We start from the raw sequence: 25,859 nt of genomic DNA on the forward strand, positions 1-25,859 counted from the left end.
AGGGAAGTACAGGCATGCTGAGCAAAATGCCAATAGTGAGCATCTCCAGATAATACAATGAAGGGTTGTTCATTTCCATCTTTAATCTTTATTTTCTAATTATGATAAAAGATTTTCATTTAACTAAACATATATATTAAGGAACAGATGTAAAATGTTAAAAGCCCTTTACTAACAAAAATACCCAGGAATCCCCGCCAAGAGGAAAATGCTTGAAATATACTTGTTGTATACAGCCTTGCTTACATTTGTGCCATGGATTTTCTATTTTTCTTGTTTGCTAAGGAAACTTAAGCCGCCTTTGGCAACTTTACACGGGGGGAGAGATGTATCAAGAAGGGGGGCTATGAAGGCCTTCCAGTGCAGGGCAGCCCACAGAAAGCAGTGGCATATGTTAAGATGTGACTATTAAATAGCTTTTTCTAATCTCCTCTCACCATGAACTACACACCCATATTCGAAATGTAATCAGTGGTTCTAGCATGACTCTGCTAACTGAAAAACAGCATGAATTACTTTTGCTTTCAGCTTCAGTTTTATTACCATCATACTAGATGGACCAAGAAAAGATGAACCTCCTCGCTCTTTTTTAGCTTTCATGAAGGAGAGTCAGACTGGTAGGAGGAGCTAGTGAGCAAGGTGTGAGAGGCACTGAGAACCGTTCTTTTATCCCCAGTGTGTGGAGCAGGTATGTCCTTGTCTTTTACATGCAGTGCAAAATTGATGTCTTTTCTGTTTTTATTGAAATAGAGTCGATTTACAATGCTGTGTTAGTTTCTTGTGTACAACACAGTGATTGATATATATATATTCTTTCTCATTATAGGTTATTACAAGATGCTGAATATAGTTCAATAGGACTTTGTTGCTTATCTATTCTGTATGTAGTAGTTAGCAAGATTGATTTCAGATTCAAAGTGACACCTGAGGAAGGGCAAGTGGCCTGCTGTCTGGCATGCAGGGGTCTGTGGCTGGCTTTAGTTCAAAGGAAGCTCAGCTTCTCTTTATGGACCAGTAGCAGCTGCAAAGTGACAGCCAGACACACTGTGTCCCCCTCGATGTTCTTCTCCTTGAGAGAGTCCTCCTGGGGGCCTGCCTCTCTTGCTCTGTCAAGCTCTATGGGCTGGCGTTAGAATTCAGAGAATAAGACAGTCCCTGCCAAGGAGGTTATAGGGAACTGTCATCTATAGAGATTGTTTCCTTTTAATGTTTCTATTAGTCAATTTAAGAAAGCTCACATTGAGAGCTCTGTAAATCTCTATGTAGAGATAAATTTAGTCCCCTCACCCCTGATCTTTATTACTTAAACATTACGATCACATCAAAACTATCTTTCTCTTTCTGTCTCTCTGGCTCCCTCTTCCTCCCTCTTATTCTCTCTCTTCCCCTGTCCCCCAACCCCCGCCCCCGCATTTGTGGGTTTGTTTTTCATAAGAACATTGGAATCATTTGTAGCATGTTTTGTACATACACAACCTAGGTTTAACAATCCCTCTGGGTGATTTTATTTCTGTAGATCACATTTTGAAAACCAACCTGGAACAGGATTGAATAGCTGCAGTTTTTTAATTTGATGTTAAAAATTATGTGACTTATTCACAGCTAAGAAATCACAGGTCTGTTTCTTTAAAACATTTTTTATTGAGTTATAGTCATTTTACAATGTTGTGTCAAATTCCACTGTAAAGCACAATTTTTCAATTATATATGAACATACATACATTCATTGTCACACATTTCACTGTGAGGTAACACAAGATCTTGTATATATTTCCCTGTGCTATACAGTATAATCTTGTTTATCTATTCTGCATATGCCAGTCAGTATCTACAAGTTTTGAACTCCCAGTCTGTCCCTCCCCCCGCCCTGCCCCCTTGGCAACCACAAGTTTGTATTCTATGTCTATGAGTCAGTTTCTGTTTTGTATTTATATTCATTTTAAAAATTTTTGAGATTCCACATATGAGAGATCTCATATGGTATTTTTCTTTCTCTTTCTGGCTTACTTCACTTAGAATGACATTCTCCAGGAGCATCCATTTTGCTGCAAATGGCGTTATGTTGTCAGTTTTTACGGCTGAATAGTATTCCATTGTACAAATATACCACTTCTTCATCAAGTCATCTGTTGATGGACATTTAGGCTGTTGACATCTCTTGGCTATTGTAAATAGTGCTGCTATGAACATTGGGGTGCAGGTGTCTTTTTGAAGTAGAGTTCCTTCTTGATATATGCCCAGGAGTGGGATCACTGGGTCATATGTTATGTCTATTCCTAGTCTTTTGAGGAATCTCCATACTGTTTTCCACTGTGGCTGCACCTAACTGCATTCCCACCAGCAGTGTAATAGGGTTCCCTTTTCTCCATAGCCTCTCCATCATTTGTCATTTGTGGACATTTGAATGATGGCCATTCTGGCTGTTGTGAGGTGATACCTCACTGTAGTTTTGATTTGCATTTCTCTGATAATTAGTGATCTTGAGCATTTTTTCTTGTTCCTAATGATCATTTGTATGTCTTCCTTGGAGAATTGCTTGTTTAGATCTTCTGCCCATTTTTGAATTGGGCTGTTGGTTTTTTCTTATTATGTAGTATGAGCTACTTATATATTCTTGAGATCAAGCCTTTGTTGGTTTCATCATTTGCAAAAATTTTTTCCCATTCCTTATATTTTTGTTTTGTTTTACTTATGGTTTCCTTTGCTGTGCAGAAGCTTGTAAGCTTAGTTAGGTCCTATTTGTTTATTCTTGCTTTTATTTATACTGCTTGTGTAGACTGCCCTAGGAGAACATTTTTGAGCTGTATGTCAGATAATGTTTTACCCATGTTTTCTTCTAGGAGGTTTATTGTATCTTGTGTTATGTTTAAACATTTGATCAATTTTGAGTTTATATTTGTGTATGGTGTAAGGGAATGTTCTAGCTTCATTGATTTACATGCTGCTCTCCAGTTTTCCCAAAATCATTTGCTGAATAGACTATCTTTATTCCATTGTATATTCTTGCCTCCTTTGTCGAAGTTTAGTTGACCAAAAGCTTGTGAGTTCATTTCTGGGCTTTCTATTCTATTCCGCAGACCTGGTTTTTATAAAGTTGTTTCTCTCACATTTTCCTGCAGCTTCCTTTAAGTTTTCCATTTAAAGAGGGGGACTGGACAACTCTGGTCATTATAATGTAGCTGTTAGAGGATCCTGTTTTACCTTTGTATTCTTTTCTCCCACAATGAAGAATCAGAAAAAAGGAGATGGTACAGGAGCAGTGTTTGAATTTTCTTGCTGCTTTGCTCTGAAAAAAAAAATTATAGACCTTGTTTCTTAGTAACCTGAAGTTTGCAGATTGTGTTCAAATATGTAACCCAATTTGTTTAGTGCAATTATTGTGGATAAATCTCCATCTAATTCAGTAAGCATGCACTGAAATCCCATTTTGTGCTGCATACTATGCTCATATATAAGCTTTGACTTATCTGATTTTATTATCAAAACATCCTCCAGACTGGACTTACCATTTTTTTATAATACCCCTATAATTATTCTTAAAAACTTAGGTTTAGCTAGGGGAGGCTTCTTGTTTAAGGCCACACAAGTAGTAACTGATAAAGCTGGTATTTTTTAAAAATATTTTTGATAGTATTTGAGGCATCTTGAATACTTGACCAATAAATATGGAACTGAATAGTTGAGACACTTGAATATAATATCATGTTTATATAGTCTGATTATGAAATATGCATAGATATTATAGGGAACTTTTATTATAATGCCAATCAGAAATATGCCAGAAGAACCATGGTATAATTGTGTTTTTAGTACTTAATTTTTAAAATCAAATTTGCCTTGGAAAACAATTACAAGGGAATCTCATAAACTTTTCACCTAGATTTACCCACTGGTGGCATTTTCCTAGATTTGCTTCCTCTCTCTAAATATATGTATATGTCTCTCAATATAATATAAAACAATATTTGCATTTTCATTCTTATTTTCATTTATGGGATTAAGTTGGAAAAATCCTGACCCCTCTCAGCTAAGTACATTGGACTAAATCTCTCAAGATTCAAGACATCCTCCTGAAACAGAAGAAGAGTGGCAAGTGGGAGAAGGAGCAAGTGTGTGGGAACATTGACCTAAAGTGTGCAGTCTCCTTCTCAAAAAGGGGAGGCAGGAGGGTGGGAAAACTCTTCAGTAGTTTACCTATGAGGATGAAGTTACCTGTGCGTTTTTCCATACATAGACTTCATTATTTTCAGGTAGTTTATTTTTATTCTTAATTGTATTTTGTTTCGTTTTCACATATTTGTAGACTTTGCAGTTTTATTCCATCTATTAATTTCCAGTTTCATTTCATTGGGTTCAGAAAAGATACTTTGTATGAGTTTAACCTTTTAAAATTTGTTGACTTGTTTTGTGGTCTAAAATAGGGTCTATCCTTGGAAATATTCCATGCCCATCTGGGAAAACGTGTTTTCTCTTTTTGGATGAGAGTGTTCTGTATATGTCTGTTAGGTTCAATTAATTTATAGTGTTATTCAAGTACTCTGTTTTTTCTACCTATTATTGCAAGTAAGGTATTAAACTATTGTATTAGTGTTAAGTGATCTGTTGCTCAATATTGTCAATGTTTATTTCACATATTTTGGAACTCTGAGGTTCAGGTATACATATTTAGAATTGTTTATCTTCTAGATAAACTTGACTCTTTTAACATAATGTCCTTCTTTGTCTCTTTTAATAGTGCTTGAAATAACTTTTTTATCTCATATAGATATAACGACAACAGTACTCTTTTTGTTGTTATTTGAATAGAAAATCTTCCTGGGGTGTACAGTAAGGTGGTAGTTGCTCAGGCTGACCTGTCTCCAACCTGTCTGGTGGCAAACCAGCACCCATTCACTCCTTCTAGTCTAGGCTTTTCCAGCCTTTCTATCTGTTTCAGTCTTTCTCCAAGTAGCCAAGGGGATTTGTCCCCTCTGTGCAGGACCCCAGGACTGGGATGCCAAGTCTGTGGATTGACCTACTCACTCCTCAGGGTTAGGGTCTATTTGCACAGTCTTCCTTTTCCTCTTAGTCCTTCCCTAGGTGCACAGGTCCCAACCTGAAGTTTTTACTCCTCCCTAATTATGTGGAAATATCTCTTGAAATCTTGTTTGTATAGGAGTTCTGCCAGTTTTCAGTCACATTTCTGTGAGAAGTTATTATCCCTCATCTTGACCCCCCTCCTCTGGAAACAGTATTCTTGATTGGTAGGTTCCCCCCTACCCCATCACTCAGTTTTTAGCAATTTAAACATATCATTCCACTGCCTTCTGGCCTACAAATATTTTGTTGATAAATTGACTGACAATCTTATTGGATGTGATGAGTTACTGCTTTTTGTCGCTTTCAAGATTCTCTCTTTTTTTTTTGACAGTTTGATTATAATATGCCTCAGCATTGGTCTCTGATTATTTATCCTACTGGAGTTTGTTGAATATCTTGCATTTGTAGATTTATATATTTCATTGCATTGGGAATTTTTAGCCATTATTTCCTCAAATAATCTCTCTGCCCTGCCTCTCCCTTCTGCTTTAGGGACTTTCATAATGTATATACCTGTCTATATGACAGTATTCCATAAGTTTGTTAGGCTGTATTCACTTTAAAAAAATTATTTCTTCCTTCTGCTCCTGAGAATTGATAATTTCAAATGTCCTGTCTTCAAGTTTGCTGAGTCTTTTTGCCTGTGCAAGTCTAGTCCCCTTTATATGTATTCAAATGCTCTTCCCCTGAGCTTTACCACCAAGGCTAATTCCCTGTTGAAAATGTGTAAATTCATTCATTGTATTTTCCAGCCTCAGAATTTCAGTTTGGTTCCTTTTTTAATTATTTTTATCTCCTTGTTCATTTTCTAATTTTGTTCATATATTGTTTTTCTGATTTTCTTTAGTTATTTTTCTGAGTTTTCCTTTAGCTTTTTAAGCATATTTTTAAAAAGTTATTTTAAAGTCTTTGCCTAAAACATCTAATGCACATGTTTCCTCAGGGTTGTTTTTTTTTTTTTTTTTTTTTTTTTTACCACTTTATATTCTTCCTTTGGAAGGGCCATATTTTCATTTATTTTGTATGCCTTGTTATTTTTGTTGTTGTTGTTGAAAAATTGGATGTTTATTTATCTATTTATTTATTTTAAATGAAGGTACTCAGTACTTAACCCAGGATTTTGGACATGTTAAGTACATGCTTTACTACTGAGTTATTACCCTCCCACCCCCTGAAAATTGAGCATATATGAAAGCAGTCACCTTTCCCATTCTTTGCATACTGGCCTTTTGACAAGGAAGTCTTTTCCTAAGCTGGCTCTTGATTTTGAAACTTGGGATTAAACTTAAGACAAGTTCTAAAATCTTTTTAGGCTTTTTTGAGCATGCATCTTCCCTGGGCCTGTGTTTTGCTTTTTCAGTTTTCCCATATATGTGCTCCTTTTAAGTATATTAATTTCCCAAAGAATGCCTCCTTTGAACTTTTGATTGTCTATTGTGTGTCTCCACCCTGAAAAGAAAAAGAAAAATTCAGTTTCTCTTCTCAACTTTCTATTCTCTATACTTATTTCTGGTCACCACATACGTGAGCATTTTTTCACAATAAGCAATTCTGACCCTAACTTCCAAGAGTTAGTTTATACCCTACAGATTAAGGGCTCAGTCCCACAAGACTTCTCCTCAGTTCAGATGCAATTACAAATCCAGGTTGTCACCTGTGCTTCTGACTAACTTGCTGTACATTGGAGTTACCCATCTCTTCCCCAGGTTCAATGATTTGCTAGGATGGCTTAAGAACTCAGGAAGGATAGTTTGCTTACTAGAATACTGGTTTATTTTAAAAAAGGATACAGCCTATAAACAGCAAAATAGGAGATGCAAAGGGAAAGATATCAAGAAAAGCATGTGGAGCTTCCATGACTCCTTTGGATGTGCCACCTTCTAACAACATCCACATATTCATCAAGCCAGAAACTCTCTGAACCATTTCAGTTAGGTTTTATTTATTTTTTAATGGAGGACTTCTTAGATAGATATGGTTGAGTAAACTATTGGTCATTGGTGATTAACTCAACTTTCATCTCTTCTCTGCTCCCCAGTGGTTGGAGCATCAGGCTAAATGTTACAACTTTCTAATAACATTGATTCCTCTAGCAAACAACTCCATTGTAGTGATCTAGGGGCTTTACAAAATCACCTCATTAACATAAACTCAGTTGTTGTTGAAAGGTGCTTGTTATAAATAACAAAAGACTCTCCTTTCATCTTTATCAATCTGGAGGTATTTTAGGAATTGAGGACAAAAGACCAAAAGTTACAAGAAAAATAATTTCATCTCTCTCATCACATAGGGTTTTAAGAGCTATAAACCAGGAATAAGGACATTGATCAAATTTGTGTTTCTTATTATACATCTCAATATCACACACCCATAATATCTTGTCATAGGTGTCTGCAGGTCATTCTCCCTGCAGCTTTAACAAGCAATGCCCACTGCTTCTCCCTGCCTAAGATCCAAATAAGGGAAAAGATAACAGTCCTTCAGTCAGCCCATGAGGTGTCAGAACATTGTAAATGCAGTCTGCTCTGCTCTGTTTATTTTGAAAAAGGGAATTGGAAACTCAATTGATGCCTTAGATAGTCTATTTTATATATTCACTGGTAACCTATTGCTCTAGGCATCTGTGGAGCTGTTTCTCCACATTTTTCCTTGAGAAATACCTGCTGCTTCTTTCCACCTGATATCCAAGTTTTACCACCCCCTACCACTCTGCCACCCTTCCCTGAGTTTCATGTGAGGTGAAACAGAGACCTGAAGAGGCAGCCCTGACAAGTTAGAACATTATAAAATTCCCTCTCTCTGAATCAGGGGAGGGAATTGGGAAATGATTTGCCACTTCCTTAAAGACCTTACCACAATGGGGACAGAGGGCAACAGAAAAACCACAGAATTTCCTACCATTTTGAATGAGGCTGTTTCTTGATTTGGTATTTGGTTGGTTGCTTTGGACCTTTGACTGTTTTATGGAACTACTGTAAGGTTATTCTAGCTAGTATTTTGGTTGTTGTTTATATCTCCTTGGGGAAACAAGAGCTTAGAGTTTGCTAGTCTGTCATTTTGCTCAAGTATGTAGATTTTCAATCCTTTCTCAATGACATTCACTCAGCCTTTGTGAGAACCATTTACCTCATTTCCACAGTAGTTATGTTAATTTCTAACTTTCAGTCTCTTGTGAATATCAGTTTAGCTGGATATGTAAGTTATTATCAAAGGGCTTGGTATATTGTAGGCCTTCAGTGCATCATAACAATAACTTTAATTATATTATTATTTTGAAATAACAGTTTGGAGAGTGATATTATATTATTTCACTACCAATATCATGAGAGACTTGAGGGAATGATGGGGGAAAACCTCTGCAGTATGCTAATTCTTGGTTACATTTTGTCTAATGGAAAGCATAGAACTCTTACTTACCTTATCCTAAGTTGATAGATGCTTTGTATAATTCTGAGTTAGAGAATGGCTTTATAATCTGATTTCCACTAAGAAGCTCTTCTAGGTTGGCAGGTTGCCATGGCATCCAGACCCAAAATGATGGACCCCATTTGTCTTCTGGAAAGTGTCAAGGTTCTTTCAGTGAACCAAAAATCTCTGCAAATTCTTGGTGAGATTTCTTTGCCAGTGCTGGTGGTGGCCATTGTAGGGCCGTATCATACAGGCAAATCCTACTTGATGAACCATCTTGCAGGTCAGAATCATGGTGAGTGTTGTACTGGGTCAAGGACCAATTGCTTGATTCTAGCTAATACCTCAGCTTCTTAATTTTTGTCCTGATCTTGTGTAGGGAAAACCAAACTTCTCTTAACAAATCAACTTTCCACTCCTATTTCTCACTGCTAAACCACTGTCTTACTCTAATTCATTATCATATTGTATGTTTTATTCCTGTAAAGCAAAATTTCTCCTACCAATTCTCACAATCCTACCTTATTTTACATGCTTAAGCACTGGACCCTTGCAATTGTGTCTACTCGCTCTTGAAACACATTTTGCTTTTTTATGGACTATACTCATCAACATATAAATGTGTTCAAATGTCTATAATCTTAAAAATATTTCCTGTATGTCATATACTACTGTGGCTAACACCTCTCCCCACTTTTGAAAAATTTGTCTGACAAAAATTATAATCTTGATTTTTTTCCCAACTTTTTCTCTTCCCATGTCTGTCTTCAGTCCATTTCTCTCTGGCTTTGAACCTCACCGTTCTTTCAAGATACTCTTGTTATGGTTATCAGTGACTTCCATTTTGTCTCATTCATGGATTCCCCTTTGCCTCTATGTTGAGCCCTTGCTTGGTATCTTTATCACAATTAATGTTCCTTCCTCCTTGAAACAGATGACACACAAAGTAGGACATTCTTGAGGAAATGGAGAAAGCACCAACTCGTATGCTGGGATACTGACATTCCAATAGATCTGACTCTGTAGCCCCTTGGTTGTTTAGATTATCTGCTCTAACTGAATGCTGCTTTCTCCCCTCTCCTCACAGGCTTTCCTCTAGGCTCTACAGTGCAGTCTGAAACCAAGGACATCTGGATGTGGTGTGTGCCTCACCCACACAAGCCCAATCGTACTCTGGTGGTCCTTCTGCACAATTAGAGCCTGGGGGATGTGTGAATGGTAAAGCAGAAATTCACAATTAAATCCTTTTTATTCTGGATTTTCCCCTTATCTCTCCATGGTCCTAGAAATTTTACTGTTTAATCTGTAAAATCTAGAAATCAATTTTAGTAAATAAGGCAAACTATGTTTTGTTTGAATCTCACTTCTAGGTAAGTTATCATAGTGTCTTAGATAAATTATTTTATTTCTTGGCACTGTGTGGATGACTTGATTACATTTAGTAAGTCATTATTGAACGGCTGAGTTCCAGGCCTTTGGACTAAGCATTGTAGATATCAGTGACCAAAGTAAATGTCCTGCCCTAAAAGAGTCTTTTATTCAATTGATAAGACCATATTATCTGCAGTCAGATTTAATACCATGTAATTGGGAAAGAAGCAGGCTGGAGAGAAGAAATTACATTGCATTGCAATCCCCAATTTCTGGGAATTTCATGGGAGCTCCATGGCTGGAATGGCTTTTTTGAGTTATCCTGATTTTGGGACAGGGGTGCTGATACATTTTTGAAGAGCTGCTCCAGAAGCCTTTCTAATTAAGAGGGCTGACACCTGAAGACTCTCTTCCACCAGCACTCCCAACAGCTGGGGGAATAAGTCCTTCAGTTTTGAAAGGCAATCCAGGCAGCACCTACTGGTTTTGAGAACTTACTGTTAAGCATAACTAAGAAAGAGGAGAAGTATCAATCTGTGAGTGAGGAAAAATTTCTGATTCACCTTCTTAGCTTCAAGGTGAAGAGTGTATTTGAGGGTTGGATTTAAGAGACGGGTTTACATTTTCTATGATGAAGTTCATCAACTACTCACAGAGTGTTCTGGAAATCTGTGAGACACCTCTGAATGTGCAAGTTCTATAAAAGTAAGTTTTTGTCCTACAAGAAACATTTTAAAATGGATTTTTGGTGTTTTAGCTTTCTGCTAATGGGTGAAATGAACTATCTCTCCTTTCCCCGTTTTGAGATTTATTTGGAAATAGTACCTACATTTTTATAGCTCTGTCTTTTTTCTCAACAGGAGTTAGAAAGTCTGCTTATTTTTAAAGCCATATATTAAACAATGATATAATCTTGGTGTTGAAATAATTGTTTGTCATAACTGCTACTTCTTCTTATCCTAATTGATTATTTTTAAAAACTGGGTTTTGGGGAAAGAAAGTAATGAATAGACTCTTATCCCCCCAAACTCCCATTTAGAATCTTCTCAACATAAACCACAGTTTTTGCATTTACACTGGGAGCAACTTTACATGCCATTTATAATAAAAAAAAACTATTTCCAGTTTATGCCATCATTTAGACAATGCTATGATTTATACAAATTAGCCTGGGCTTTAGGGCCCTTGATTAGGCTGCATGAAACTCATCTTAACTTCTCCACTTGCCCTCTGCCCTCAAATGACTCTGTTCTAACTACAAGACCCCTGTCTTCTCCCATCTCTAATTTTGTTTCTCTGGGTTTTCCTGTCTATGGGATCACCTTCATTTCTTCAGTTCCACATTTACCAGTTCTTTAATATTCAGCTCAAGACATTGAGGAAGCTTTCAGATCACATATTCTTTCTCCAAATTTCATAGCTCTGTTCTTCCTTGATAGACTTCTAAATTTTAGTTTAGTGTTATAGCTATAGGTTTCACTGCTTATATACATTACTGAGAGTAAGCCTTTTACAGATACTTCTATCATTGTTGCACTTACTGTTATGGATGTTTGTCCACTGCTTTGAAATAATCATGTTGAAAGAAAATTTTCATTTTTAGCATTGCTTTTTTAAAATCTAAGAACAGTGGGGTATATTTAGTAGCTTCCTGCAAGTATTTATTGATTGCATATAATTTAAATACCCAGTTATGCCAACTATGGTATATTTTATATGGACTCTGATTAATAAATATATGCAGAATGAATAAGTGCCCACACTCATCACTGAATTCCTAATTACACAACAGGTACTATATTAGTTTTTCTGTATATGTTATTTTACTTTATCCAATTGAGGAAAAAGAAAGCACTGTGGACACTAGAATCCTTTTATATATGAAAAATTTGCAAACACAAGAAATGTCTCTGTAATTGTCAAAGTTGATATCTGCATTTACATCTGTCTTCAATTTCTTTGCATGGTGAGTATGTTAGCTGAAATAATAAATGAAACCATGATTGAAGAAGTGTACAGATGAATTTCTAATGTAGGGGTAAACTTCTAACTCTCTTGTTCTAATGTGCTTTCTAGGATGAGTCTAAGAAGGATTCATGGATCTTTGCCCTGACCGTGGTTCTGTGCAGTAGCTTTGTCTAGAACAGCATGAGCACCATCAACTACCAGGCCCTGGAGCATCTGCAGTATCCTTCCAGGTCCTGAACCACCATGTTTCACTGAATTCATGGGGATGAGGAGAGAGTCAGTCTCTCCCTTCCTGTCATTTAGTTTCTTGGGTGGAGCAGAGGGGACCCATGGCAAAAGAGTGTGATTATAATATTTTTATACTAGAGAAATGTGGGAATTGTTGGTAGTGAGTTTATTTTCCCTAACCAAATGTTAGTTATGCAACAGAGCTTGCAAAACATCAGAACAAAGTCCTCTCAAACACCTGATAGAGTAGAAGATTCCACAGAATTTGTGAATTTCTTTCCAGAATTTATCTGGACTGTATGGGATTTCACCCTGGAGCTGCAGTTATGTAGTCAGCCTATCACAGAAGATGAGTACTTGGAGAATGCCCTGAAGCTGATTCCAAGTATCAGAGTATGGCCTGGGCAGTGTACGGTCCAATAGAGTGTGGGATCTAGTAAACAATATCCCTCATCTTTGTGATTGCATTTGTATTTGAGACTAAATCAAAGTCTGTGGAAATGGTGGCTGGAAAGTGGGTTGCAAAGATCTAGGGGCTACAGTTGAAGTTTACTCAAGAAAAGTAAAGTGTAAAGTGAAATTACTCAAAACCAATTTGTTTTTTATACATCTTTAAATTTACCATCCAGATTTACATGGGTGATGAAACATTCTAAAGACTGGACACTGTGTTTCCTGTTCCTTCAATTTTTCTCTGTTGAAGAAAACAACTAATCAGCTAATTGTTAGACATGAAACTGCAGTGAAAAGCTTATCTAATGAACAAAATATAGATTTCACATATTATTCTTTTCAAAGAGGGCTAGAAAACTTTCTAATCCTGTATAATTATATCATCTACAAAATGACTGTATGTTTTAAATAAACCTGAAGAATTGACTGTCTTTACAATCTATGCCTTTTCAATAATACTGACAATTATTAGAATATTCATTTTACCTTCCACATCATAGCTTTCTCCTAATTCCCACATGTTTACCCATGAATTAATTACAAGGTAAAAAATTATTTTCATGGGTTACATTTCCAAGGATGTGTGTCTATTGAAACCTTGAGAGAAATATCAATCCCAATTTAGTCATTCTTCCTTTCACGTTTCTATTTATGATTTCTCAAAACAGCTATTAAGAAATTGGCTGGCAGGAGAGGACCAGATATAAACATTTACCTCAAAGAGATTATAGATTAGTGGTGATACCTTAAAATTATATTTCAGGTACATTTATACTTCAGAGGTTTTTACTAATAAATACATAACACTGCATCAATTATTTTTAGCATCAAAACAGTTTTTCTTAAATAATGAGGATGTCATTCCTAATATTCCAATTACTGTCCATGATCCCTTGTTTGTAGCTCTCCTTTTTGGTTCTGCAGCTCAATTCCTACATGAGGTTGAGTTGAGCAGAAAGTTTCATGTGACCTTTCATCCTTTTAGCTGCTAGTTAAGCAAACACATCTTGGACAACCACTCTACTATGTGCATGTCTGGAGAGACCAGCCATAGGTTTCCTTTACTGGATCAGATGTCTCCCTAAATTTCTCTGCAGTTATATCATTCGTATAAGTCTGATGTGCAAAGAAGTATTGAATGTCTATGTTAAAAGTGTTCTATGTGTAGAAATGGCAAAGACACACAAATCCCTGCCATGAACACCTGAAACCCCCTCGCCTCAAGACTCTACACACTCTAATCCCTGTTTTTCTGTCCCTCAGGGAAGAATCCCAAAGCCCAAACATCCAATCTACCCAGAGACTGCATCAGGCATTTATTTCCAAGATGGAAGTGTTTTGTCTTTGACTGGCCAACATAGAGAAAAAAAATTCTAGCCAATATTGGGATGGTATCTGAAGACCAACTGGATCCTAAATTCCAGGAGCAAACAAAAAATTTCTGTTCTTACATCTTCATTGATGCAAGGACCAAGACCCTCACAGAAGGAATCATGGTCACTGGGAAAGGTGAATCTCTTTTTCCCATTTCCATGGGGACTGCTATGTGTTGAATATTTTATATAATGTGCTTTCTAGTATTTTTGTTTGATTCTATAAAGGATTCTGATTTTACAGACATTTATACTCCATGAAGAAATCTGTATACTTTATAATTATCTCACTTTGGGGGATTTACAAATTCCTTCCCCAAATTGCAATTTTGTCAATGATATCGGTGACTCCCACTTATCTGAAAACATCTTCCACTTAGAATATAATCACTCTCTTGGTGTAAAAACAGAATACTGCATGTATTCAAAGGAAGTCCTATACAAAAAGTGTTCTTCACAAGGAGAATTCAGAAGATATTTTGAGAATTTAGAGTGGTCGAAAAATAAATATTAGCCCATAAATCACTGAAAATCCATTCAAAGCCTCAGAATTAGGAATAAATTAAACATGGTACACTTTGCCTCATCTGTCTATCTATGTAATCTATATTGCTTTCAATTTTTAAATTGAGAAACTGTATTTTCCAGGTAGCCCCTAGTATGTTAGATAGAAGTAGATATTAACTTTTTTAGTCCTGTGGCCTGGAAAACCATAAAAATGAACAGTCAGTAGAAAATGAAGGTGATAATAGTAGAAGGAGGTAGGGGTGCGTGTGTGTGTTTGTGTGTGTGCATGTGTATATGACCCTAGAAGCATAGTCTCAGAATCCTGGAGCCATTGACTGATAACTTGATATTTAGACCCTAAATTTCCTGGCTTCTTCAGGGCTGAGGACTCTGGTTGTGACCTACCTGGATACTAGCAATAGCGGAGCAGTACCTCACTTGGAGAATGCAGTGACAACTCTGGCCCAGCTGGAGAACTCAGCTGCCATTCAGAAGGCAGACAACCACTACAGCGAGCAGATAGCCCAGCGAGTGAGCTTCCCCACAGACATGCTGCAGGAGCTGCGGGAGGTGCATGCTGCCTGTGAGAGGGAAGCCCCTGCAGTCTTCATGGAGCACTCCTTCAAGGAAGACAAGCAGGACTTCCAGAGGAACCTTGTGGTAATCTGTCTTAGTATTTACTTTATGTCACCTCCCCTTGAAGAATGAAGCCTAGAAGTGTTGTTACCGGTCCCATGGCTCATCTCTCACTCAAGGATAAAGTAGTCCATGTTCTCATGAGGGACAGAGTTTCAAAGGACTACATTTCCTTCTTTTTTGACTGCCAGGACTCAGGCAGTTTATCTGGAACTCCCTTTGACCTTCAATGAAAAATCAGTATAGATATCCTCTTGAAATAAATACTTCTGTGGATTCCAAGCCTGTCCAGAACACCCAAGACATTCTTTAGCTGGCTTCTTTTTCTGTGAACACACTCCTATGGCTGGGAACCAAAATTTCTCTTTTCAGATCCACATCTCAGGCCACTTTCAGCTTAGGTTGCTTCTTGTTGTATCTATCATTGAAGACAGAATCACTGAATGTGGCAGCTTCAAGGAACCAGAGAGATTAGGTAATGCAACTCCAACAGCTCAGATGAAATACCCAAAGGAGGTTAGGGAACTTCCCCATGGTCTTCCAGAGTTTTCAGAGCTGTGAATAAATCAAATCTTGTGACTGCTGTTTTATTACATGTCCTCCAACAGAATACTTTTCTCATGAGGAACACAGTTAGACCAATTCTTCTACCAGATCCTTTGGAAATTTACTTCCTCTGTTCCTTGCTTCTGGTGACAGCCCTCTAACTTTCTTCCCTCTAGGAAATCATAAAGAATAAGAAAGATGATTTCTTGATGCAGAATGAAGAGACATCAATCAAATATTGCCAGACTAAACTTGATCAGCTTTCAAAGACACTAATAAAAAGTATCTCGGCAGGAAATTTCTCTGTTCCTGGAGGTCATGAACTCTACAGGAAAGCAAAGGAAATTATTGAAAAGGAATATTACCAAGTGCCCATGAAAGGAGTGAAGGTGAGGAATAAGGGAAACATGGGGAACCTACAGAATACTCAAAGGGGTCTCCTGAAAATCTGAGAGTGCAGCTCCACGCATGCATAAAGAGAGTGTATGGGGCCATTCAAACAGCTGTGGGTTTAAAGGTTCAATGCATGCTATTTATTCCTGAAGAGAGTACAAATGTCAACTCCCAACCATGAGTACAGATTTCTTAAATCCACAAGAGACAGAACAGAAATTATTCATTTTTTTTTACTCAACAACATATTTGACGTGTTGAGCACTGATAATTTACAAGTCAGTCTTTGTACACTAGGATGATCACAAGTGAGACAGGAATTCAACTACATAGGCAAGCTATAACACTCAGGAAAGAGCTACTTAGGTGTTAGAAACAAATATAATAATAATAATAATAATAATAATAATAATAATAATAATAATAATAATAATAATAATAATAATAATAATAATAAAAATAATAATAAACAATAATAATGCAACTAATATATATTGAACTGTTGTTTCCTATAGCCAAAATGTTAAGCTCTTTCCCTAGACTCTTTAACTTAATCTTTCAAATAGCATTAAGAAGCATCTACATTATCAACATTTTAAAGATCTGAACTGAGAAGCATAGGCAGGTTAAAATAAGTTGTCTAAAGTTATAAACAGCTAGTGGCAGAGGAGAACAGCAGAACAATTTAGAGGCACTATTTCACACTGGGAAAGCAGATATGTAAAAGCACCAGAGATTTGGGGTTTGTAGAACTGAACATGATACTGACTGGCTGGATTCTAGAGTGGGGAGAAGGAAGTAGCACTGGGCAAGAGACTGGAGAGAGACAGGTCACTCTAAGGAGCTTGGACTCATTGTAAGGAACCACTATGGAACTTTAAACATGAAGCAAAAGTTACATGGACTTAGTTGTCTTTGCATCACAAATTTCCCTATTGGAAATCTAATTTCTGTGCTCCTCCTTGGTTCCTCAGGCAAATGAGTTCCTCCAGAGGTTTCTGCAGTCCCAGATGGCACTAGAGAAATCCTGCAGGCAGATAAAGCCCTCACTGATGGGGAGAAGCAAATAGCAGGTATAGGGTAGGGCTGGGCTCACAGTGGGATGTGTATGTTCTTGCAGTGCCCTCTGACAAGTGTGAGAGCAAAACCTTCCCAATACCGGAGCTTCCTTCCTTTCTGTGGAACAAACCTGCTGCATCTGGAAACAGCAAAGGGAACTGTGGTTGGACGCCAGACAGGCAGAGCCTTTTCTCTCACATTCTGAAGTGTGTTCTCGATGGTGTGGACATGGGGTTTTGGGGGAGGACTTCAGAGATTTCCTACCTCTCTCTTTAATTTGGTTTGGCCTCTGAGCTCAGGAGGGTGGAGGTCAATCCTTGCCTATTTTTTCCCTCTCTAATACCTTCCTGGGGCAGAAGAGTGGACCTGGAAGGAGACAGCTGAGAAGGAACAGGAGCTGCTGAAACAGAAACTGCAGGAGCAGCAGCAGCAGGTGGAGGCTCAGAAGAGAAGTCTCCAGAAACACATAGTTCAGATGATGGAGAAGATGGTGAGAGAAAGAGAAAACCTGCTGAGAGAGCCAAACAAGATATTGGAGCATCAGCTGAAGGTGAATCAGGCTGTGGCTGTAGTAGAGCTTGATAGGTTTGCCCTGGTACCCCAGGAAGGGATGGGTGAAGGTTACAGCATGGTCATGCAGAGATCACAAGTGCATCTACTGCTTGTGATTTATTAAAACCCTGAAGCCTTTGAATCCTTCCAAAACCTTTAAATTTGGCTCTGTAAGTAGACTTTGGAGAGTTCAGGATGAGTATTCCCCCCTCTACTCCAAGCCCTCAGAGAATATAAATAGGGTTGAATAGCCATTTAGAGAATTTTAAAATGATCTCACAGGGCTTGATTGAACAGATTTTCCAATTATGTGTGTTTAATATGAACAACAACTAGTACCCTCTACCAAGGTCACTACCTTTTACCAAGAGACCTGCTCAGCCCAAGGCCCTGAGGTAGATCTGTTCTGACATAAAACTACCAGAAATGTCCAGACTTAAAAACACATAGAAATGATAGATTTTACACTTGCTGCATTGCCTCCAGGTGTGGACAGATCCCCAAGCTATCATGTGGCTTGGAGGGATTTCTCTCATTGTTCATCTGAACATGATTTATAAGAGATTTCTATAGTTTAGGGGCCATGTGTTTATAACAGATTTCTATAATATGGGTGACAGTGTCATCCTGAGTGGGACTGAGAATTAGTGCAGTCAGACCAAGGCTACCTCTCATTTGCATTTTTTGACTGGAAAATATTACATTTGTCCTCATGCCAGGCTTAGCCTCCTGGCAAAACCCTAAGGTATATGAATATTATTAAGGCTGTAAACTACACTTCTTCTTAATATTTCGGTCCAAACCAGGAAATATACCTTGTTACAAGAGTCTCCTTTCATGATTAAGAGAGAACAATTTTAGGAATAAAACAAAGATAGTCTGACAAAGTTTCAAAGTTTGACAAAATGTAATCCTTGAAAAAATGGGGGATTTAAAAAGTTTTACTTCCTTCCTCATTTTTTTTTTTTTTGGTCCAAGAAGATCTGTGTACTGAAGGATTTAGAAAGAAATGTGAGGTGATGAGTACAGAGATAAATAATTTGGGAGAGAGAATTGTTGATACTAAAAATGATGATAGTTCCTTGCTTGCACAAGCCTTGGACAACCTTGGCAAAAGAATCGCTTCGTTATTGCCTGCCCCAGCTAACATTCTTGGTAATGTTATGAAAGTAGTGAGCTCACTATTTAAAAAGAAGTAGCTCTCCTTGTAAAGAAATCAGATATATAATATAATATACATGTATGTTCTCAGGCCTATTTCTGATATGCATGCTTTTCACTTTCATCCAGCAATGCTTTAAACATAAAAAGTGATTTCTAGAGAATACTGATGCCTGGCCCACATTAGATAGAATAAATGCATGGACAATTTGATATAGTGTGTTGAGTTTTAGGAAATATATATGTGTGCAAAATCATATATATGTGTATGTACATATATACAAGATTTTCACTGAGGCTTCACTTCTAATGGCAAAAGATTGGAAACCACTTAATGCTCATTTATGTAATTTGGTAATATATATTTTGCATGTATTTATACTAGAATAATATGTTGCTAGTAAATAGATAGTGGAGCTCTATTTGTATAAATATAGAACAATCTGGAAGATAGAATGTAGAGTGAAAAAATGAGGCACAAAACAGTTTGTATAATGTGTTCACCGTAAAAAAAAAAAAAGGCAATTATTTTGGGCACTCATACACATGTATGTATAGTACATTTCTGGAAGATTCATTAGAAATTGTTATCATTGGTTCTTCCTGGAGAAGACAGCTTGGCATCAGGGATAGAAAGGACACATGCTTTTCATTATATACTCTATATTTTCAATTTTGCAAAGTTAGTTTGTGTTATTTCTTGAATAACAAAGAAAACAAACTACAATACTAATAATTAAAATAGTAAACGGAATGTGAATAAATGGAATTGCTCATTGCTTCCAGAAATGACATTAGCCTGCTTAATGAGGGGTATAAGACTAAGATCAGAATACTAGAAAATAACGTTTGCATCCTAATCTTGTTTTTGCTTTGGCCTTGGTTTTTAATCCCTTATATTTGCTTCAAAAATAAGGTATGAACTTTCCTGTTACCCCTTGAAATCTCAACAACAGTAACCTTTACTTCATAGGTTTCAATTACACTTTTACAGTGTTTAGAAACAAATTACTAAACACTAAGAATATTCACTGGTGAGAGGAATTCCCATCATCCTTAAGTTCAGTTGTGGCGTCTCTGCTGTAGGCAAGTACAGAAGGGGTGATGCACCACTGCAGAAATGGATGCCTTGATAGTAATGGGGAATGAAAAACCCAGACACATAGAGGCCAGGTGTTGGCATTTAAACATCAGAATTCAAGTACATACAATAAGAGTAATGAGCATCGTGGTTTGTCTTAGCTCAGGCTGCTATAACAAATTACCATAGACTGTGTGGCTTACAAAACAAACATTTATTTCTCCCAGTCCTGGAGGCTGTAAGTCCAAAAGCACTGTGCCAGCATTGTTATTTTCTTGGTAAGGGTCCTCTTACAGCTTTACAGATGACAAGGTTCTTACTGTGTCCTAGCATGGTGAAGAGAGAGAGACAGAGAGAGAGAGAGACAGAGAGAATGAATCTCATGATTCTTTGTTATATAGGCACTAATTAGATTCATGAAGGCCCCACACTCATTATCTAATCCCTCTCAAACCCCATTTCCAAGCACATTGGGACATTGGTATTTGGGGTTTCCTCAAATGGATTTTGGAGAACACATTCAAACATTCAGTCTATAATTTGGTTGGAGTGGCAGCTAGCAGACCTGACCAGAGAAAATTCTGAAGATGGCAAATAAAACAAGGTGTCTGTAGAGAAAAAAAGAATGGGGAGGAAACCATTGTAATCAAGGATATTTATAGGAAGCTGAGAGGTAACATTGATAAAAGGTTATAATCCGTAGCCTTGGTCTAAACCAATTTCAGATGATGGAACTATCACCTGGAGGGGAGGGCAGGATCCCAGGAGAGAGGACCTTGCAACTCTGGGATGAGGATAAATGATAATGATTTTCACAGTGCCTCTCCTAGGGGACCTCTGGAAATGTACTTGGATCCATATGCTGGGAAATGAGAATGCCCAAACACTTCAAGGACTCTCAGAATCAGGATCCAAGCTAGGAGTGATGCTCAGATCAGGAAAAGACATCACAGTCTCCCTGTTAGAGGTACATGACATCATGGTATGAACACAGTCTTGGCCCAGGTGCAACTAACTTGGTCTAGCATTTTTTTCAAATAAAAGTATAGTTCTTCTGAAGACAGACACCATTTTATATATATATATATATATGTATTTTCTTTACATCTTCATAGTGTATGTTTAGGCACAGAGGGTACTTAGTAAGAAACTTCTGTATAAACAAAAAGCTGACACATGTGTGATTGTTTTCAATTGCCAGAATTCCATGATCACTCCAAACCTCTGAGATAATAGATTGTTTGGATTTTAGATATTAGATTAAGGTCTCTAATTTGACTTAAGGACCAGAGGAGCAGAAGAAACTCTTTCGGTACAGTTTCCCCCTCTGTGACCTTATTCACCACAGTCTCAGTATCTCTGCGAGGATGTTAACTCATCTCCACTGGAGAATTTAAATGACTCCGTCTAGTCGTGGCTTCAAGTGTTCAGAAGGAAGAATGAATGGCTTTGCCTTTTAAAGAAGAAACCATATAGTAATGAATATGTGACCAATGTATCATGGGGTTTAATGGAAAAGTAAACTATTCTACAGAAATATCTGTATATCTGTTCCCACTGAGAGCTTGACTTAAGCAGATGTTCTAATCCCTTGGACTAGACACACCCTGCATTGAAGAGCAAAGAGAAGCCTTGTCTTTTTTAGATTCAACATACAAGTGATATCACACTGTACTTGTCTTTCTCTGACCTATCTCACTTAGCATAATGTGCTCAAGGTCCATTGATGTTGCAAATGGCAGGATATCCTCCTTCCTTGTGACTGAATAATATTCCCTTGTGTATATGTATATGTGCCACATCTTTTGTATCCATTCATGTGTTGGCATTTAGGTTGCTTTCATTTCTTGGCTACTGTGGTTAATGCTGCAATAAACTTGAGTGCAGATATCTCTTTGAAATACTGTTTCTATTTTCTTTCAATAAAAAATAATAAAACTGACAATGGTCACTTAGAAAAATAAAAAGGCTTTAAAGAGTAGTTAACAATTTATTCACACATCTATTCTAATCCTCATTAAGGAATGCTTGGTTCTAATTATTTACATTGTTAAATTCTTATGTCCTCCCTGCCATTGTTCTGGATTATGTAAAGGGAGAAAAGCAAAGATCTTGTCCTCATGCAGCTTACACTGTGTATGGGCCTTACATAATGTTATTTAGGCAGAAATAAATATTGTAATTATATACATGTATATATATATGTGTGTGTGTATATAGATGTGTGTGTGTATATAGACATGTGTATGTGTATGTATGTGTATGTGTGTGTGTATATATATAAATATTTTATGTGTAGTGATCAAGAATCTAAGTTGCAACCAAATAGTCATTTTTTAAGTTTGGTTTCAACCTAGTGCATCTTGCCTGGAGATATAATTGTGTATTATAGAGCCCTAAGGACCAAATATGGTAACTTTAAAGTAAGGTAAAACCTAGAGTGCATGGTGATTGAAACAATGAATAAATAGTTTAATGTTTGGATGTATGAATAAGTGTGACATTTGTTTATTATTTCAAAGGGTAATAAATATCCCTCTTATTACCTATAGGCCAAAAAGTAAAGGCTTTGGTGAAGAATTTTGTGTTTTTTGATCTCTATTCCTTTATCATCTGTACAAATTATTATGTTTAAACAAACTTAAGTGGATTCTGTTTCTATGACTGTACTAGGACTGATATGACAACTCTGGAATATTCTTCCTTGTGTCTCTTTTTCCATGGAAGTGTGGTTGTGTCACTCATCAGTGTTATTTGGATGGAATTCCTTTTACTTCAGATAATGTGATCTTATTCCTTAACCACTGTTCTGTGGACAGTGGTCCCAGGCTGCATTGAATATGGTGCTCACTCTTAGCCCAGGAAACAGTCCCTGATAAAACATGAGTAATGAATTCCTCCCCTGATATATTTGGTCTAAGACCCCAATCTCTCTCTGCCCCTGCTTACTGTCCATTAATATAGAAAATGCAGACAATCAAGTTCTATTTCCCTCCCACTTAAAGTACCTAATTATTTTATTTTGATGAAATATGCACAACTATTTACTATTTTAACTACTTAAAGTGTACAATATAGTGGAATTAAGTATATTCACATAGATGTTACAACCATCATCACTATCTACCTCCAACCCATTGCATCATGCTCAGCTGAAACTCTGTATCCAATAAACAAGTCTCCATTTCCCTCTCCCCAAGCTCCTGGTAAGTGTGAGTAAACTTTCTGTTTCTATGAATTTAACTACCCTGGATACCTCATAAAAATGACATCATATAGTATTTTTCTTTTTGTGACTGTCTTATTTCAGTTAGCATAATGTCCTCAGGTTTATTTAGACTGTAACATGTGTTAGAATATCCTTCTTTTTAAGGCTGAAGAACATTCCATGGTAAGAATGTACTACACTCTATTTTATTTTTTTAATTTTTAATTATTATAGAACTTTTATATTTCCACTTAATTTGCAGTTATTACAAAATACTGGCTATGTTCCCTTTGTTGTGCAGTACATCTTTGTAGCCTGTCTTATACTCAATAGTGTGTTACTCCCACTCCTCCCACTCCTCCATACCTTTATTGCCCGCCCCACTTCCCACTGGTAACCACTGGTTTGTTCTCTATATTTGTGAGCCTGCTTCTTTTTTTGTTGTTGTTTTTGTTATATTCAATAGTTTGTTGTATTTTATACATTCTACATATAAGTGATATCATATAGTATTTGTCTTTCTCTGTCTGACTTATTTCACTTAGCATAATGCCATCCAAGTCCATCCATGTTGCTGTTAATGGCAAAATTTCATTTTTTATGGCTGAGTAGTATTCCATTTTGTGTGTGTGTGTGTGTGTGTGTGTGTGTGTGTGTGTAGTGTACAATAAATATCTATACATAATATATCTATCTATATCTATCTATCTGTGTGTGTGTGTATATCATATCTTCTTTATCCATTCACCTGTTCATGGACACTTAGGTTGCTTCCATACCTTGGCAATTGTACATAATGATGCTATGAACATTGATATTCATGTATATTTTCAAATTAGTGTTTTTGGTTTTGGTTTTGGTTTTGCTTTTATATACCCAGGGGTGGAATCTGGGTCATATAATAATTATATTTTGAGATTTTTGGAGAAATCTCCATACTATTTTCCACAGTGGCTGCATGAGTTTACTTTCCCACCAAGAGCCCACCAAGGGTTTCTTCTCTCCACATCATTGCCAATATTTGTTGCTTGTGTTCTTTTGATGACAGCCATTCTGACCAGCAAATACACTACAATTTATTTACCCATTCATACGTTAGTGGATAACTAGATTGTTTCCATTTTTTTGTACTGTTTTGAATAATGCTATTATAAACATTGGTGTACAACTATATATTTGAGTTCTTACTTTCAGTTCTTTTGAGATATATAACTAGAAGTTGAACTGTTGAATCAAATGGTAATTTTACGTTTAATTTTCTGAGGAATAGTTATACTGTTTTCTACATTAGCTGTTCAATTTGTTCCTACCAATGATGTACAGGATTCTCAATTTCTCTACATCCTTACCAAAATTTGTTTTCTGTTTCTAAAGAAATGGCAAACATACTAATGTGTGTGAAATGTATCTCATTTCCTTAATGAATAATGATGATGAGCACCTTTTCAGGTACTTATTGGCCATTTATCTCTGTTATTTGGGGAAGGTGTCTTCAAGTCCTTGACTATTTTTGAAAGGAGCTCTTTGTTTTTGTTTTTGTTGTTGCTGAGTTACAGGGTTTTTATATATTCTTTATATTAATTTCTTATCAAATGTATGATTTGTAAACATTTTCTCCCATCCTGTGAGTTACCCTTTATTCTTTTGATATTGTCCTTTGATATGCACAAAAGTTTTAAATTTTTGTAAAAACCAATTTATCTATTTTTTCATTTGTTGTCTACAAACACCTTTGGTGTATATCCAAGAAATCACTGCCAAACCCAATAGAATGAAGAGTTTCCCCTACGTTTTCTTCTAAGAGATTTTGTTTAGCTTTTACATTTAGATCTTTGTTCTATTTTGAGTAAATTTTTGAATATGGAGGAAGGTAAGGGTATAACTTCATCCTTTTGCATGTGAATATCGAATTTCCTCAGTATCACTTGTTGAAAATATTGTGCTTTTCCCACTGAATGGTCTTGACACCTTTACCAAATCATTTGACCGCATATGAGAAGATTTATTTACTGTATTCGTCTATATGTCTATTTGGATTACAATAGTTTGTACTAAGTTTTGAAATCAGGAAGTATGATATCTCCCACTTTGTTCTTCTGTTTCAAGATTTTTTATTTCTTTATTTGGAATCTCTTGAAATTCCCTATGAATTTTAGAACCTTTTATTTTCTGGAAAAAATATTGGAATGTTGATAAGTATTGCATGAGATCTGTAGAATCTGTTGAGTAGTACTGACAGCTTAACAATATTAAAACTTCCCACCTATGAACATGGATGTCTATTTCTTTATGTCTTATTTAATGTCTTTTGGCAATGTTTTCAGTATGCAAATCTTTCTTCTTCTAGGCTAAATTTATTTTTAATTAATCACTTTGATCCTATTTTAAATGGGATTGCTTTGTTAATTTTTTGAATTGTCATGTTGGTGTATAGAAATGCAACTGATTTTTAATTGTTGATTTTGTATCCTCCAAATTTGCTGAATTTGTTTATTTTTTCTATTTTTTGGTGAAATCTTTGATATTTCTATATTTAATATCTTGTCGTGTGTTGAGAGAATTAATTTCTTCATTTCCAATTTTATATCCCTTTATTTCTTTCCCTTGTTTTATTACACTGGCTAGTATCTCTAATACTATGTTAAATGGAGGAGGGGAAAATGGGCATTACTGTCTTTTTTGTTATCTTAGGGAATAAGATTTCATTCTTTCATCATTGAGTAGGATGTAGCTGTGGATTTTTCATGCATGGTTTTTATTATGTTGAGGAAGTTTTCTTCTATTCCTAAATTTTTAGTATTTTTTTAACAGAAAAATTATTAAATTTGATCAAAGG

General features: G+C 36.4%; 1 pseudogene; it reads left to right on the forward strand.

The window, feature by feature from the left end:
- Window positions 1–539: 539 nt before the first annotated feature.
- On the forward strand, window positions 540–22,213 carry LOC141576745 (guanylate-binding protein 6-like; annotated as a pseudogene).
- The last annotated feature ends 3,646 nt before the right edge of the window (window positions 22,214–25,859 follow it).

The sequence above is a fragment of the Camelus bactrianus genome, unplaced genomic scaffold (assembly GCF_048773025.1).
Source record: "Camelus bactrianus isolate YW-2024 breed Bactrian camel unplaced genomic scaffold, ASM4877302v1 HiC_scaffold_28, whole genome shotgun sequence".
NCBI lineage: Eukaryota > Metazoa > Chordata > Mammalia > Artiodactyla > Camelidae > Camelus > Camelus bactrianus.